The sequence below is a fragment of the Mesocricetus auratus genome, unplaced genomic scaffold (assembly GCF_017639785.1).
Source record: "Mesocricetus auratus isolate SY011 unplaced genomic scaffold, BCM_Maur_2.0 Super-Scaffold_100019, whole genome shotgun sequence".
Lineage (NCBI taxonomy): Eukaryota > Metazoa > Chordata > Mammalia > Rodentia > Cricetidae > Mesocricetus > Mesocricetus auratus.
The window spans coordinates 39,670,983-39,684,046 of NW_024429200.1; the positions used below are offsets into that span (position 1 = coordinate 39,670,983).

The window sequence follows — 13,064 nt, forward strand, 5'->3', positions numbered from 1 at the left end:
TCTACAAAGAGTGTTAAGGTTTTTATAAAGGCCAAAATTAACGGTTTGTTTGTCTGTTTTGCATTCCAGGCAATTTTAAAGCACAATCCATGGGACAGCCTGTAAGGTGACAGCGGGAAGAACTCTCAAGGAGCACCGTCACTTCTGCAGGTAGGGGAGAGGAAACGCTCTCTATAAAGAATGGGCTCCCCTGCTTGTTACTGGCATCAAATGAAGCCCACACCTCTTTAAAGAGATTATAGCTTCTTCATGCCATTACAGTCAAAGTGAGGGGAAAGCAGTTTGAAAGGAAAATAGAAACACAGCCAGTAACATTACTTTTTCAAAATCCTAGTATATAGAATAGTGGGTTTTGACTGTGGAGCACACTTTGGAATAATGGCTGTAATAATAATGGACCTTTAGTAATTCTATGTTTTTAATTTAAATAAAAAATGATAAAACTCAAAAAATAACTCTGTTTTTATATTTTCTTTTAAATTTTAACTTAGTTTTAATTTTTTTGTTTTTGAGAATTCCATACTTACAAGCAATGAAATACGATCACATCTACCCCATGTTTTCTCCCTCTGACTTCCGTCATCTTTGCCCTGACATGAACCTTCCAGTACTGTAAGTCTATTGTGAGGACTAGATAATGATGCCCATATGTGCATAGTTACAGGACCACACTGAAGTTTGAGACACCTACCAGTGGCCACATCTTCAAAAAGGAACATGCTGGGTTTTGGCTGGCTTGATACTCCACACATCTTGTCCTAGCAACCCCAGTTACTGTCAGTTCGTTGCTGTAATATCTAGAAGACGGCAAGTCGCACATGCCTTCCTGTCTTTCGGCTCTTACAGCTTTACCTCATTTTCTTCTGTGCTCCCTGAGCACTAATGATAGTGGGGCTAATATAGATGTCTGGTTTAGGACTGAACGATCGCCTCCTATTCTTAGCATTTAACCCAGTCTGCTTCTCCCCACTGACTGCGTCCGGGGCAAAGGGCGCTTCTCTGAAGAAGGCTGTGAGCAGCCAGCATCTAACAGTACACAGTAAGCATTTTGAAAGCATGATATTTATGTTAGTAAAACAACAATGGCAGGTTGTACCCTAGAGCCCATGATCTTCGTAGCCACTGGCTTTTGATGATTACTGCATCAGGCATGGAATCCTGTTCTGTGTTTAGATACCCACTACAGCCGTGAGACTACTGCATCCGTAAGCATAAGTTGCCCCGCAGGTTGGTGTTCAGCATTTATCACCCAGTGCCGATTCAAACCACTGATGTCCTCTCCCACTTCACCCTGTTTAATGCCTTCCAGCACTATGCAACCAAAACATCATGGGGGGATTTCTGTAACAGTTTGAGAATGATTTCTCCATGCCCTGCATGTTAAGTGTTCAGCAACGGGGTCTTGCCATGTAGTTATGAACAACCAAGGGCAATTGCAATAACTGTAGTGATATTTATTTATGATTTAGTGATATTTACTTATATTATAATTTAGTGATATTATTTATTTATGAAACAACAGGAGATCAAAATGCAAAGCTAGCCACAGGCATAGTGGCTAGGTGGTGGTGGTACACACCTCAAATCCCAGAACTCAGAGACAGACTGATCTGAGGCCACACTGAGTTACAGGAAATTGATCTAGTCTAAAAGAAAAACAGCTCACACCAGGGTGATCTCAGCAATTGAGATCACACACCTTTAACCCCAGTACCAGGTTAGTAAGCATTTGGACGGATGGGATGGGACAGTTATTCTGGCACTTGGGAGTCACAGAATACTGAGTGTTACACAGCTCAGACAGAAAGGTATCCTGGAGCCCGGGAGCCAAGGACTACCACAGGTTGGAGTAAGCTTTGCTGCTTACAGCCCTGCCTCAGGGAAAGACTTCCCCAGTGTCTACTCTAACAGGAGAGGATCTCCAGCTGGGGATGTTTGCCCAGTGTAGCAGTTTTGCTCCTGCAGGAGGTTTCTTGGGGGAAATTGCTACAGTTTAGCTCTGCTCAGGGAGAGTGGAGAGCTGAGTGTAACAACTCCACTCTGAGGCAGAAGTGTTACAGCCCTGCTTCCTCTGCCCTGCCCAGGGTTGTCTGTGCTCCACAGCAAAGCTGCAAAAGAAGGTCTTCACCAGATTGAAGGGGTTTATTGGGAGGGAATAATCCAGGAGAGTGGCTGCCCTTGGCCACAGTGGCAGAGGAGAGCTGGGTAGCACTAACAGCCACAAGCTGAACACACACAGGCTTTACAAAGGGCTTCCAGGATGGTGATTGGTCAGATTTCAATGCTGAGCTCAGATTAGCTAGAGCTCCTGCTCAAGGATTGGTTAGTTTTCTGTACAGGGTTAGGGTCAGATTGGGCTCTGGTTTTAGAGCCAAAGTGTGTTTCTTTCACTGGTCCTTTTTAGCCTTTTGGCTCTAGTTTTAGGGCCAGGGTAAATTTCTTTCAGTGGCTCTGATTCCAGGGACAAAGAGTGTTTCTTTGGCCCTGGTTTCAGGATCAGGGTGCATTTCTTTGGTTCTGGTTTCAGTGCAAAAGTGTGTTTCTTTGGCTTTGCTCAGGGTGTGTTTCTTTGGCTGGACTCTTTTCCCTGCACTAAGGAGATGGAGGCAAGAGTGATGTGGTTTGCTGGAGAGAGCAATATAAGATGGGAGGAGACAGGAGCTCAGAGAATTGCAGTCCCACTATCCCCGTGTACATTTTTAGGTTAGGTGCGATACTATGCCATCATATGAATTTTTATATCTGCGTTCTTTGTGCTTTGTATTTGCCTGACAGCTAAGAATTGTTTGTACTCTTAAAGCATTTCTTAGCCATTTGTATTTCTTCTTTTGAGACTATTCTGTTCAGTTCAGAAGCCCATTTTTTTTCTTAAACTGGCTTGTTTGTTTTCTTAGTGTCTAACTTTAGAGATTTTCTAGACACCAATCCTCTGTCAGCAATATTTTTTCCCAGTCTTTATTGAATGGGCTTTCCATTAACTCACTTTGTAATTTATGCTTCTGTACAGAGATGTTTATACTGAGATCCTATTTGTTGAAACTTGGTCATATTTCCTGTGTTCCTGGAGACTCATTCAGAAAGTTATTACTTGTACCTAGAAACTGAAGCATACTGCATTTTTCCAGCAGCAGCAATTTCTGTTTATCAGGTCCTATTTTGAGGTCTTCCATCTATTTAGAGTCCAGTTATGCACAGCCTGAAAAGTTAGGATCTAGTTTATTTCTTCCTGCTTTGAAACCCAATCTTTCTGACAGATTGTTTGATATTTATTTTTTCCAGTATATATTTTTCTTCTTTGTGAAACTCAGGTAACTGTCATGATGTTGACTTATATTTGTGGAAGTTCCATGTTGTTTTTATTACTATGGCCTACAGTATAAACGGAGTCAGGTGTATTGATATCTTCTACAGTACATTATTGTTCAGGTTTGCTTTTGGGTATGTACATTTCTGTGAATCATAGTATTGAAATTTTTGGGGATTGCATTGATTTTTGAAATATTATATTTATCACTATATTAATTCTACCAACCCATGAGTATGGGAAGGCTTTCCGTCTTGTGGTGATCGCTCAATTTTTAACTCAAGTGTACTAAAATATTCCTTGAAGATGACTTTATTTACTTAGAATTATTCATGGGTTGTTTTTCTGGTGTGTGTGTGTGTTTTGTGAATAGGATTATTTCTCTGATTTCCTTTTTGTCCATTTGTCCATAGAAAGGTTACTGATAGTCTGTATACTGAAACCTTTCTGAAATTACAGATCAGCTCTAAAGAGTATTTTTGGTGGAATCTTTAGGGTCTTTCATGTATAGAGTCATATCACCCTCAAGTGAGGATACTTTTGCTTCTTTTCATATCTTTATTCCTGGTATTTTCTTTTCATGTCTTACTGCTGTACACAAGACCTCAAGTGCTATATTGATGAGGAGTAGAGAGAAATGGCTAAGCTTGACTTGTACTTGATCTTACTGGGAACTTTTGAGTTGTCTCCATTTAGTATATTGTTGGTTATAGGGTTGTTCTATATCTCCTTGTCTTGTTCCTTCTATTGCTAGCTTGTCTACAGTGCTTATCATATATTGGATTTTGTCAAAGGCAATTCTGTGTCTAAAGAAATGTGTTGTTTCTATCATGAGTCTATTTGTGTGATAAATGACATCCATTGATTTTCATGTGTTTAACTATCTATGGAATTCAAACACGGTGCTGACAAATGATCTTTTTGAAATAAGCTTGAGATTAAATATGACAGTATTTTTGTTGCAGTTGTTTAAAGCCATTAATGTGTTTTAGTTTTGAAATGTTTTTGAGAATTTTGTACATGACTATAGTGTTTTAATAGTTCCATATATCCCTGTAGCTGCTGCTGGTTTTGAATCTCATCTATCTGGGCTTCCTGTCTCCTTTTAATACATGCGCACATGCAAACACACACACAAATAAACACACACACATGCATATACATACATGCATGCACACACACATGCACACACACACACAGCACCTACTTAGTGCTTCATGAACAACACTGCATGTTGCTCATATATTTGGGGATGTAATCATGCATATGTGTTTATCAGGGAGATTACCTTATGATTTTGTTTGCTTTGTCTCTATCTGTTTTTGTATCAAGGTAACATCAGTTTCATAAAAATAGTGTGGGTGCATACTTTCTTGGGATAATTTTATTATTATTGGTGTCAGGGACTAATGGCAATGTCCCACCAGACAGCAAAGCTGCATGTTAGCAAAGAACAGAATGACATAGAAGGGGAAATCACAGCGTTCTGTGAGCCATATAGTTTATTGTTGTCTTTCTTTTAAACTTGTGTTGATGGCATTAGATGGAACCATGTTTATTTAAAAAAACTGATGCAAGAATATAAAATATATTTTCATGCAATTAAAATACTTGTACCCATATATTTAAATGATGTAGAATTTGAACTGAATAAAACTATTAATTTCTTTTACAAAATGACAGAAAATATTTATCGGTGATTTCCCAGGGCTGTGAATGTCCTTATTCAAATACCCAATCGTGAAAACAATCCAGTCTCATGAAGTGTAGTGGGATTTTAATTCATTGAACTGTTTTCTTCTAAGACTATTTCTCACACTTAATGAATCAATTGTGTTAGCTTAAAATTAGGTCCAGAATAGCTGCTTCTTAAATCATTCACTTCTTTTATCTTTGATGAATGGAATTTTCAATAATGTGTGTGGGGAATTTGTCAGATGATGTGGCATTGCTGAAAGGAAATTTCAGCAGATGTGAGTGGACTCTAAAGGCCTTGCTACTTTGTTGGGCTTCTGAGGCAGCTGGGTGATCTGTGTCAGAACACATCATCTATTTCCCCCACCCCCCTGCTTTCTCAGAGAAGCTACCTACACTGTGGTTTACTGGGTACCATTTTCATTTTTCCCATCTATTCCATCTGCACCGTGTTTCCTAAGGAGTGAACACTTCTCTGGTGCAGCAACAGTAAGTACAAGAATATCTCTGAGTTAGTATAGACCTAACTTCAAGGAGCCCTGAGTAGAGTTCACATGTGACAATCATCTCCTTAAATTTGCTCTTTGAATGGCAGTTTCATCCTAATGTGTTTATCCAGAAATCAAACCTTGGACAAGGATATCCCCATGTTAGCTACTGGGGAAAAAAGAACAGAAAATGCTACATATTATATGACCATGCAAATACCAGTAACTAATAGAATTCTATGCACAAGAAGAGGATTCTGTGTTCCAGATCTTTACAGGAAGACACCCTAACTGCAGGGGGATATGACAAAACAGAATAGGGCTTATTTGCAGACATTTTTCTGCCATGTACCACTATCACAAACTGTTACCCAACTTTGGCAAATAGGGAGCTTGTTCTCATTGAAAGTTTCAAAGTTCTTAAATTACCTTCCAATATTCATGGCAATCCCAGGTTTGAATGATAAATTGAAGGTAACATTTCTGAGTATTTATTGGATGTATGGAACTGAGAGGTCTTTGCCTTCAATCGATACTGCTAGGAGAAAAGTATTGAAGTTATTTTCTCTGGGAACTCAGTCTTAAAGATATTATCTTATCATACTGATTTGAAAAAAGAGTTGCTATCTCAGAGAGATGGTCTTCAGACTTTGCATTCTTCAGCAGTAAATACCAAACACAGAAATTATGTGGGAAGCATTGAAATCTTCACTTAATGCAATTAGAAAGCACAATGAAGAGGTGAATTACAAGCAAATATGAAATAAAAAGCAGGGCTGAGTTATTCCTCAGTACCCTGTTCCAGGACTATCTGTAGGAAGCAGTGATGTTGGAAAGCACATCTTCCTCTTTGACATCCTGTTGTTGACTGCTTGGCCTACACTAGGTGTTTCTTTGACATGAACATGTCATTTTAGTCCACATGGATTAATAATAGGGAATGCTCTTGACATTCTCCTTCTTATTCATGTCATTTTCCCCGAAGGCTGGACTTTTCCAATCATCTTATAAGACTCATTGTTACATGGATTTCATTAGCAGAACGAGTTCTTCAACTCTATACCTCCTCCTCAGTTATTCCCATCTATTCATTTCAGTGCATTATTCCTTCATATTTAAAATATCTAAATCCTTTGTTCAGTAAAAATAGATACATTTCTTGTACACTCGCATAGTTCTGTAACTTAGGTAGAATGACCTGGTATTAGCTTTCTGATTTTGTCTTTGTTTGTTGTAATTGTCCCTTCAGTTCTGTAGTAACGTTCTTGTAGAGAGAGATCTTACTAGGTACCTGTGGCACCTATACATTCTATTCCCTTTTCAATGCTGCATCCTTCTATCTAGTTAATGTAAGTCTCCCAACTGTTATGGATGCCTAGGGTACCCTGGGTGGATTCCCAGGCATCACCAGAACATACTTCCATTGAGAACAGATTCTTCAATAGGACTCAGCTACTGTTGCGTGTTTTGTGATTGTTTCATAAACTGTAAAAAAAATAGCTTATTTTTACATGCCAAATTTAAAAAATTTTGTTTGGACTCATTTGTTGCTCTTTAGCCATTCTTGAGATCTACAGGGAACCAATTAATACTAATTAGAACCATATTTGAAAGTCGATTATATGTAAAACATGCTAAAGTTACAAGATCTTCCAGGATTATACCAAGTTAATTAAATTCACTTTCTATGGGAAAAAACAAAACTCCTTATTTCTGGTCAACTACTGTGAGACTCCTAATGTATCACCTGCCTGTATCTATGGCTTGACCACTTGGCCCAGGTATTAGTTCACCTTACTAGAGAGTCAGGGCCTGTTGGGGAAGCATTATCAACCCAAGTGGTATTATTCAATTTGAACTTTTTACACACACACACACACACACACACACACACGACACACACACACGACACACACACACGACACACACACACACACACACACACACGCGCGCAGACTGTGAGCAAAGATGTTTTCTGTCATCTCTGCTGTTCTTTATCTCTCTTCTCCACTCTAACTCAGTACACTCCCTCCTCCTTCTCAGGGGAAATCCTGCCCATCTTAACATTTTACCCTTCAGAGCACCTGCAGCCTACCATCTCCCTCTCTGGGCTTTATTCTCCTCCCCAGCCATGGTCCTCTCTGACTTTCGTGGCTTCTGCCGTGACTCCCGGTTGTGTACTCGCATCTGAAGATTCAAAGCTGGAATCCACAGATGGTGAAGAACACACAGCGTGTGTCTTCCTGGTTACCTCACCCCATATATTTTTACTTCCATTCATTTACCTACAAATTTCATTTTTTATAACTGAACAGAATCCACTATGTAGATGGCCCACATTTTTATTATCCATTCGTCACTTGAAGAATATTTATTGGTTCCATTTCCCAGTTATTGTGAATAGGATGCTAATGAACATGGCTGACAAAGAATCTGATGAGCAAGGGGAAGAAAAGAAAATCACATTGGCTATCTCTTTAGAAAACTGACTTTTCTTTTCGGGGGTTATTAAACATAACAATTTCTGGAATATTTTTTCATGTTTGTTGCCAAAAAGTTGTATGCTTCACAGTCACCTCTCTTTCCTATAGTATCTCACTAATGAAGTATCAACGGATACAGCATTTACACAACTAACCTAATGTGACCTTCCTGGTATTTTTGTGTAACTTGATATATTTTTATTTATATTACATTCCATTCTTTTGTCTTTCCTTAGGTTTAGAGTTGGTTCTCTGTTAGTTTATTTATATTGAAAAAGTTAACAATTGTTTGGTAAACAATGAAAATAACCAAATTGAACCTTTGTTTACAGCAATTTAATTTATTTTTATTACTGTTGAGTAGTAACATCCTGTCTTATCATACCCTATTTTCTTTTCCTTCTGATTTACCCTCTAGTTTTCTTGTAACAATTCAACTTTTTTCACAGGAGTGAATGTAGAATCTTAATATTATTCTTAATGTAATATATAATTGATAGTATATTTTAAAATACTTTCCAATATTCAAGAGAAAAGGTTAAATGCAAAAATGAAATATTATGGGAAAATTTAATCCCTTATATTTGTAAAAGCAATTCCTTGTCATACAATTTTAACATTTGTAATTTGGAAAAAATTACTATTGATTTGTGTGCCTGACCTAAATATGGCATTTTGTCTGTCCTCCTTGATAGTTGAGCACATTAGCACTATATCGGCTAATTAACTATGCAGTTCTTAGTGATGCGAATATACTCCAAGTTAACTTGAAAGCACAATGAGAAATGCAGTGATACTTTTGTAATTATAGTCTCTTTTAGCATAACACCTTCAAAATCTAACAAGTGTGAACTTATTTTTGATCATTTAAGAATTAATTTTCAACTTAAAATATGAGTTTATAGCAGCTGTGGTATTCATTAAGGGCATAGGATAATTTTTATTCTCTTCTGTCTGATGTGTAGGGCATCATCCATACCTGGAATTTCAGAGCTTCCCATATCGACAAAAGTAGTAAACGGAATTTAAAACCTGAATATCAGTTTGAAAACCTAGGAAATAAATTGTGAACACAAGATGAGTCATAATAATACAATTTTGCTGCTGTGTCTATTAAAATTAAAAATAATTGAAAAAGTGACAATAGGAAAATTGAATGGCCTGATTGACATTCTTTTTGATTTACACATCCTCATAGTTGTCAAATTTACTTGTTTATGTAATCAGCAGTGCTCTTCTTATTATAACACACACACATCACAAAGTCTTGAATTCATAATGATCTGGTATTTGCTTTCTTTATGGAATTCAATTTCTAATCTTTAGTAAATTTCTACTAAATATACAGTTATAATTTAAAAAGTGCATTTCAAGCAATTTTATATTTAAAGATATATCTAAGTGTCCTTTGTCAAGTGCAGGCCATTTTCTTATAGACAGTCTTATGTTATGTGGAAAAGAACTATTCATACTATTATAATCAGAGTGAATGAGTACGGTCAGTTTGGGATGTGATTCTTAGACATATTTTAGGAGTAACATGAGATACAATAGCTAAAGCACTGTCTTGAAAAGTGTCATTCTAAAAGGGAAAGTTAGGAATATATGTGTGTAGTCCTGTGAGCTCCACACTCCTGAGATTGATACAAATGGATCACCATGTATGTCTTTGGCAAACATAGTCAACAAAGTGAGTTTTAGGCCATATTAACTTACATGTCAAGTCTCTGTCTTATTAAGGTAATTAATTAATAGGAATATAATGTGGGAAATTAAGTGAAATAGATTAAATAACTACATCACTATGATCCACTAATGTAATTTTCTCCCAAAAATATTATTGGTGGGTAGAGATTTAGAACCACTGAAGTAATTTTTCAAGAGAAAATTGTAATACATTTAATATTCAAACTATGCACAATGAGGGAATGGGATCTTTAGAAATAATGCAATAATTAGAAATGAAGCAAATGATAACTGTAATCTTGTCATATCTTATAGAATTTCTGGAGATTTTTTTCAAGCGTATTTGATTTTAATGTAGATTGTTTCCATTGCTTCCATTTGTAACATTCTTAATGCCAGGGGATTATTATTACTATTAATTTGTTTTTCATTCCCATATATACTGGCCAGGTAATCTAGATTGAGAAATCACATTCTCGAGCATTTCAAAATAGATGTTTTCCATGTTCTTTATTCTTAAACTGTTTAACTTGGGTACCAATAGCCTCAGCTTTCCTTAATTTCATCCTTAACTTGATTATCTGCATACAGCACACAAAATTTTCTACAGCAGGAAGAACATAAGATAGATTGCAAATGAGAAATTACTGATAACATCAATGTGTAAAAACTGATAGTTGATGAATTATGACATTTTAATAAATATTTATAGGGATTACTACATGAACATTATGATTCAACTTCTTTTTTTATTCAGTTATTGCTTTCCTTAATTTAGATAATAAGTAATATGCATAGTATCTTTTTCATACAATTAGTATTTTAAAATTTACCTTTCTATAGGTTATGGGCTTCTTGTTGAAAAAAATATTATATAAGTAAAGACTTTGTGCCTGTAATACATTGTAGAGATATAGTGGCTAACTGAATGCAATATTATAGTGAAGGCACATAATCTGGTGCCATAGCCCCATATCTCAGTTAGAGCCCTAGGCAAAGTGAAAAGAACGTACATTTTGTGAGAATGAAATCCACATACTTATGCAAATATAAATTATAATTTTATGTCAATGAATGAACGAAAATCTACTATTGTACAAAATGGGCCTTAAACTTCAAAACAACATTGTTTTTCTTATAGTAAAACACTGAAAGTCTGGTTTCTGGTCAAAGAAGTTCCTGCTCTGATATTGTGCATCTTCTGACAGATTCCATTCTGTATACTTAATTTCCCTGGGAATCTTTACTGGAAAGGATCTGTGTTGTTATTGTCCAGCCAGGAAAGTCTGTTATGCAGATGTTACACACTCTTTCATTCTGAAGGAATTACAGTTGGAGAAAATCATATTTTGTAACCATTTTGAGAGTAAAATGTAACAATTAAATAGAATAGTAGCAATATATTTGTATCAATTTTGAAAGAATTAACTGCTCTGCACTTATTCATTCTGGGTGTTTTATCTATCTGTTTTCATTATAAATACCAGTTATAAATCCATTTGTTCCTTGTGAGATATTTGAATACTATAAGCTCAGAATATAACATTTGAAAGGAACTCATGTAAAAAGCCTAGTTTCAAATTTTTTCTTAGACTACCAAGAAAAACAATGATGAGTTGGTAGAATTAATATTCTTCACCTTATCAAACACAAACGTTTGGGCAATGGCACTTTCTCTCTGGCAATGTATGCCAAGCTACAACCTACTTTGCATATGATTTCACATGAAGCAGGACCTTAAAATGATTTTTTAAATTGGGAAATACTTCTTTTAAAAAAAGCCTTCATTTCTGACAATTTAAGAGAAAGATCTAAGAAGAGAAGTGGAAGAGAAAAGGAAAATGAAAGGGAAACAAAATGTTCCAGATGTACATGTGATAATCAGTAGAAAAATGGGTATTATTTCTCTATATACTACTCAAAGAAGGATTATGAGTTGAAAAGCACACAGATGTCTCTCTAACGTGAATTAGCTGTGTAGCAAACTCAGAGAAGAAGCTGTGACTTCACATTGAGGTAGCTATGACCAGTGCCTTTTAGTATGACTCTTGATGTGCTGGAAACTTGTGAATTTATATCATTATTAATTTCGATTTATTTATTAAATATTCACAATATATTTTTGATAAGATTTTATTTCACAGTAGATCACAGTGACATTTTTACTTCTCTATTTTTAGTACATTAAGCTTATAGTATATAAAGAAGGTAAGCATTAGTGTGTAGAGATAACATATGTTCTCAATAGACAACTGACACATAAAAGAAGAAAAATGTGATTTAATGATGCAATTTCAGTACTTACAAGTTAACATATGGTTTGACAATAATATAAAATCCCCAATCAAAATGGACATAAATGCTCATATACGAAACTACTTCAAGTTAGTCCTCAGGTTTTATAGCATCTTAATGCTGTGATTATCAATGCTTTCTTAACTCTTCCCTGAAATTCACTTTGGGGGTAAAAAGCATCACAGTGACTTCAGATGCTGTAAATAGCACAGGACATCATTTTCTATTTTAATATGACAGGAAAATTGAAACACATTTTCTCCATATCCCATGTTAATTTTAGTCATCTATGTTGAACTCTGATTTACCCATCTGAAGTATTACCAAGAATTTTATTCTTTTGCATCTTTATTCAAAGTATCCCAACTGACAAATCTGGTTTAAATTTTTGAAGGCTCCTTGTTGCCTAGCTTCTCTGGAGCTTTGAGTTGTAGTCTAGTTATCCTATGCTTTACATCTAATATCTACTTATGAGTGAGCTAGCTTGTGGGAGCCCATTTCTTATTGTAAGATGCCATGCTCAACTTTAACACAGGGAAGAGGGGCTTGGTTCTGCCCCAACTTAATGGGCCAGGGTTTGTTTACTATCCATGGGAGGCCTACCCTTTCAGAAGAGTGGATGGAGGTGGGCTGAGGGGGGGGAGTGAAGGAAAGTGGGATTTGGTGTGGGAGTGAGAACTGTGATTGGAATGTAAACTGAACTTAAAATAAATAAATGAATAAATAAAAATTTTGTAGGCTCTTTTCCTATTCTAGAATATGTGACTGTAAAGTTATACTGGATCTATCTATATATATACTAGAATTTCATTAATATATTAATGCCAACATATATTGATATATTCATTGATAAATCTATAATCAAAAACTTAGCTTCTAATGTAGTTTTTGGGAGAATGAACTAGCTTTTAGAGTTGTCTTTCATAGGTCTATCTATGAAATGATATGCTAAAAAATGAGCATACAAACCTGTAAGTCTGTCTATAAATAGAAAGTAGGGAGTATCCTACAAACTTAGCATTGCCTTTATCTAATTGTCCATTTGTAACAGAAAAACAAAAGAATACCTATATGAATCCTAGGAAAAGTAGTAATAAGTGCTAAGGCTACAAG

General features: G+C 36.0%; 1 protein-coding gene across 5 annotated transcripts in view; it reads left to right on the forward strand.

Annotated features, from left to right (window-relative positions):
* Sema3a (semaphorin 3A) overlaps positions 1-13,064 on the forward strand; it is a 454,628-nt gene that overhangs the window by 116,126 nt on the left and 325,438 nt on the right. For all 5 annotated transcript variants that reach the window (XM_040728504.1, XM_040728502.1, XM_040728503.1 and 2 more), the window contains exon 2: positions 70-150. The gene's annotated coding sequence lies outside the window, so the exon portion shown is untranslated. The remainder of the gene's footprint in view (positions 1-69; positions 151-13,064) is intronic.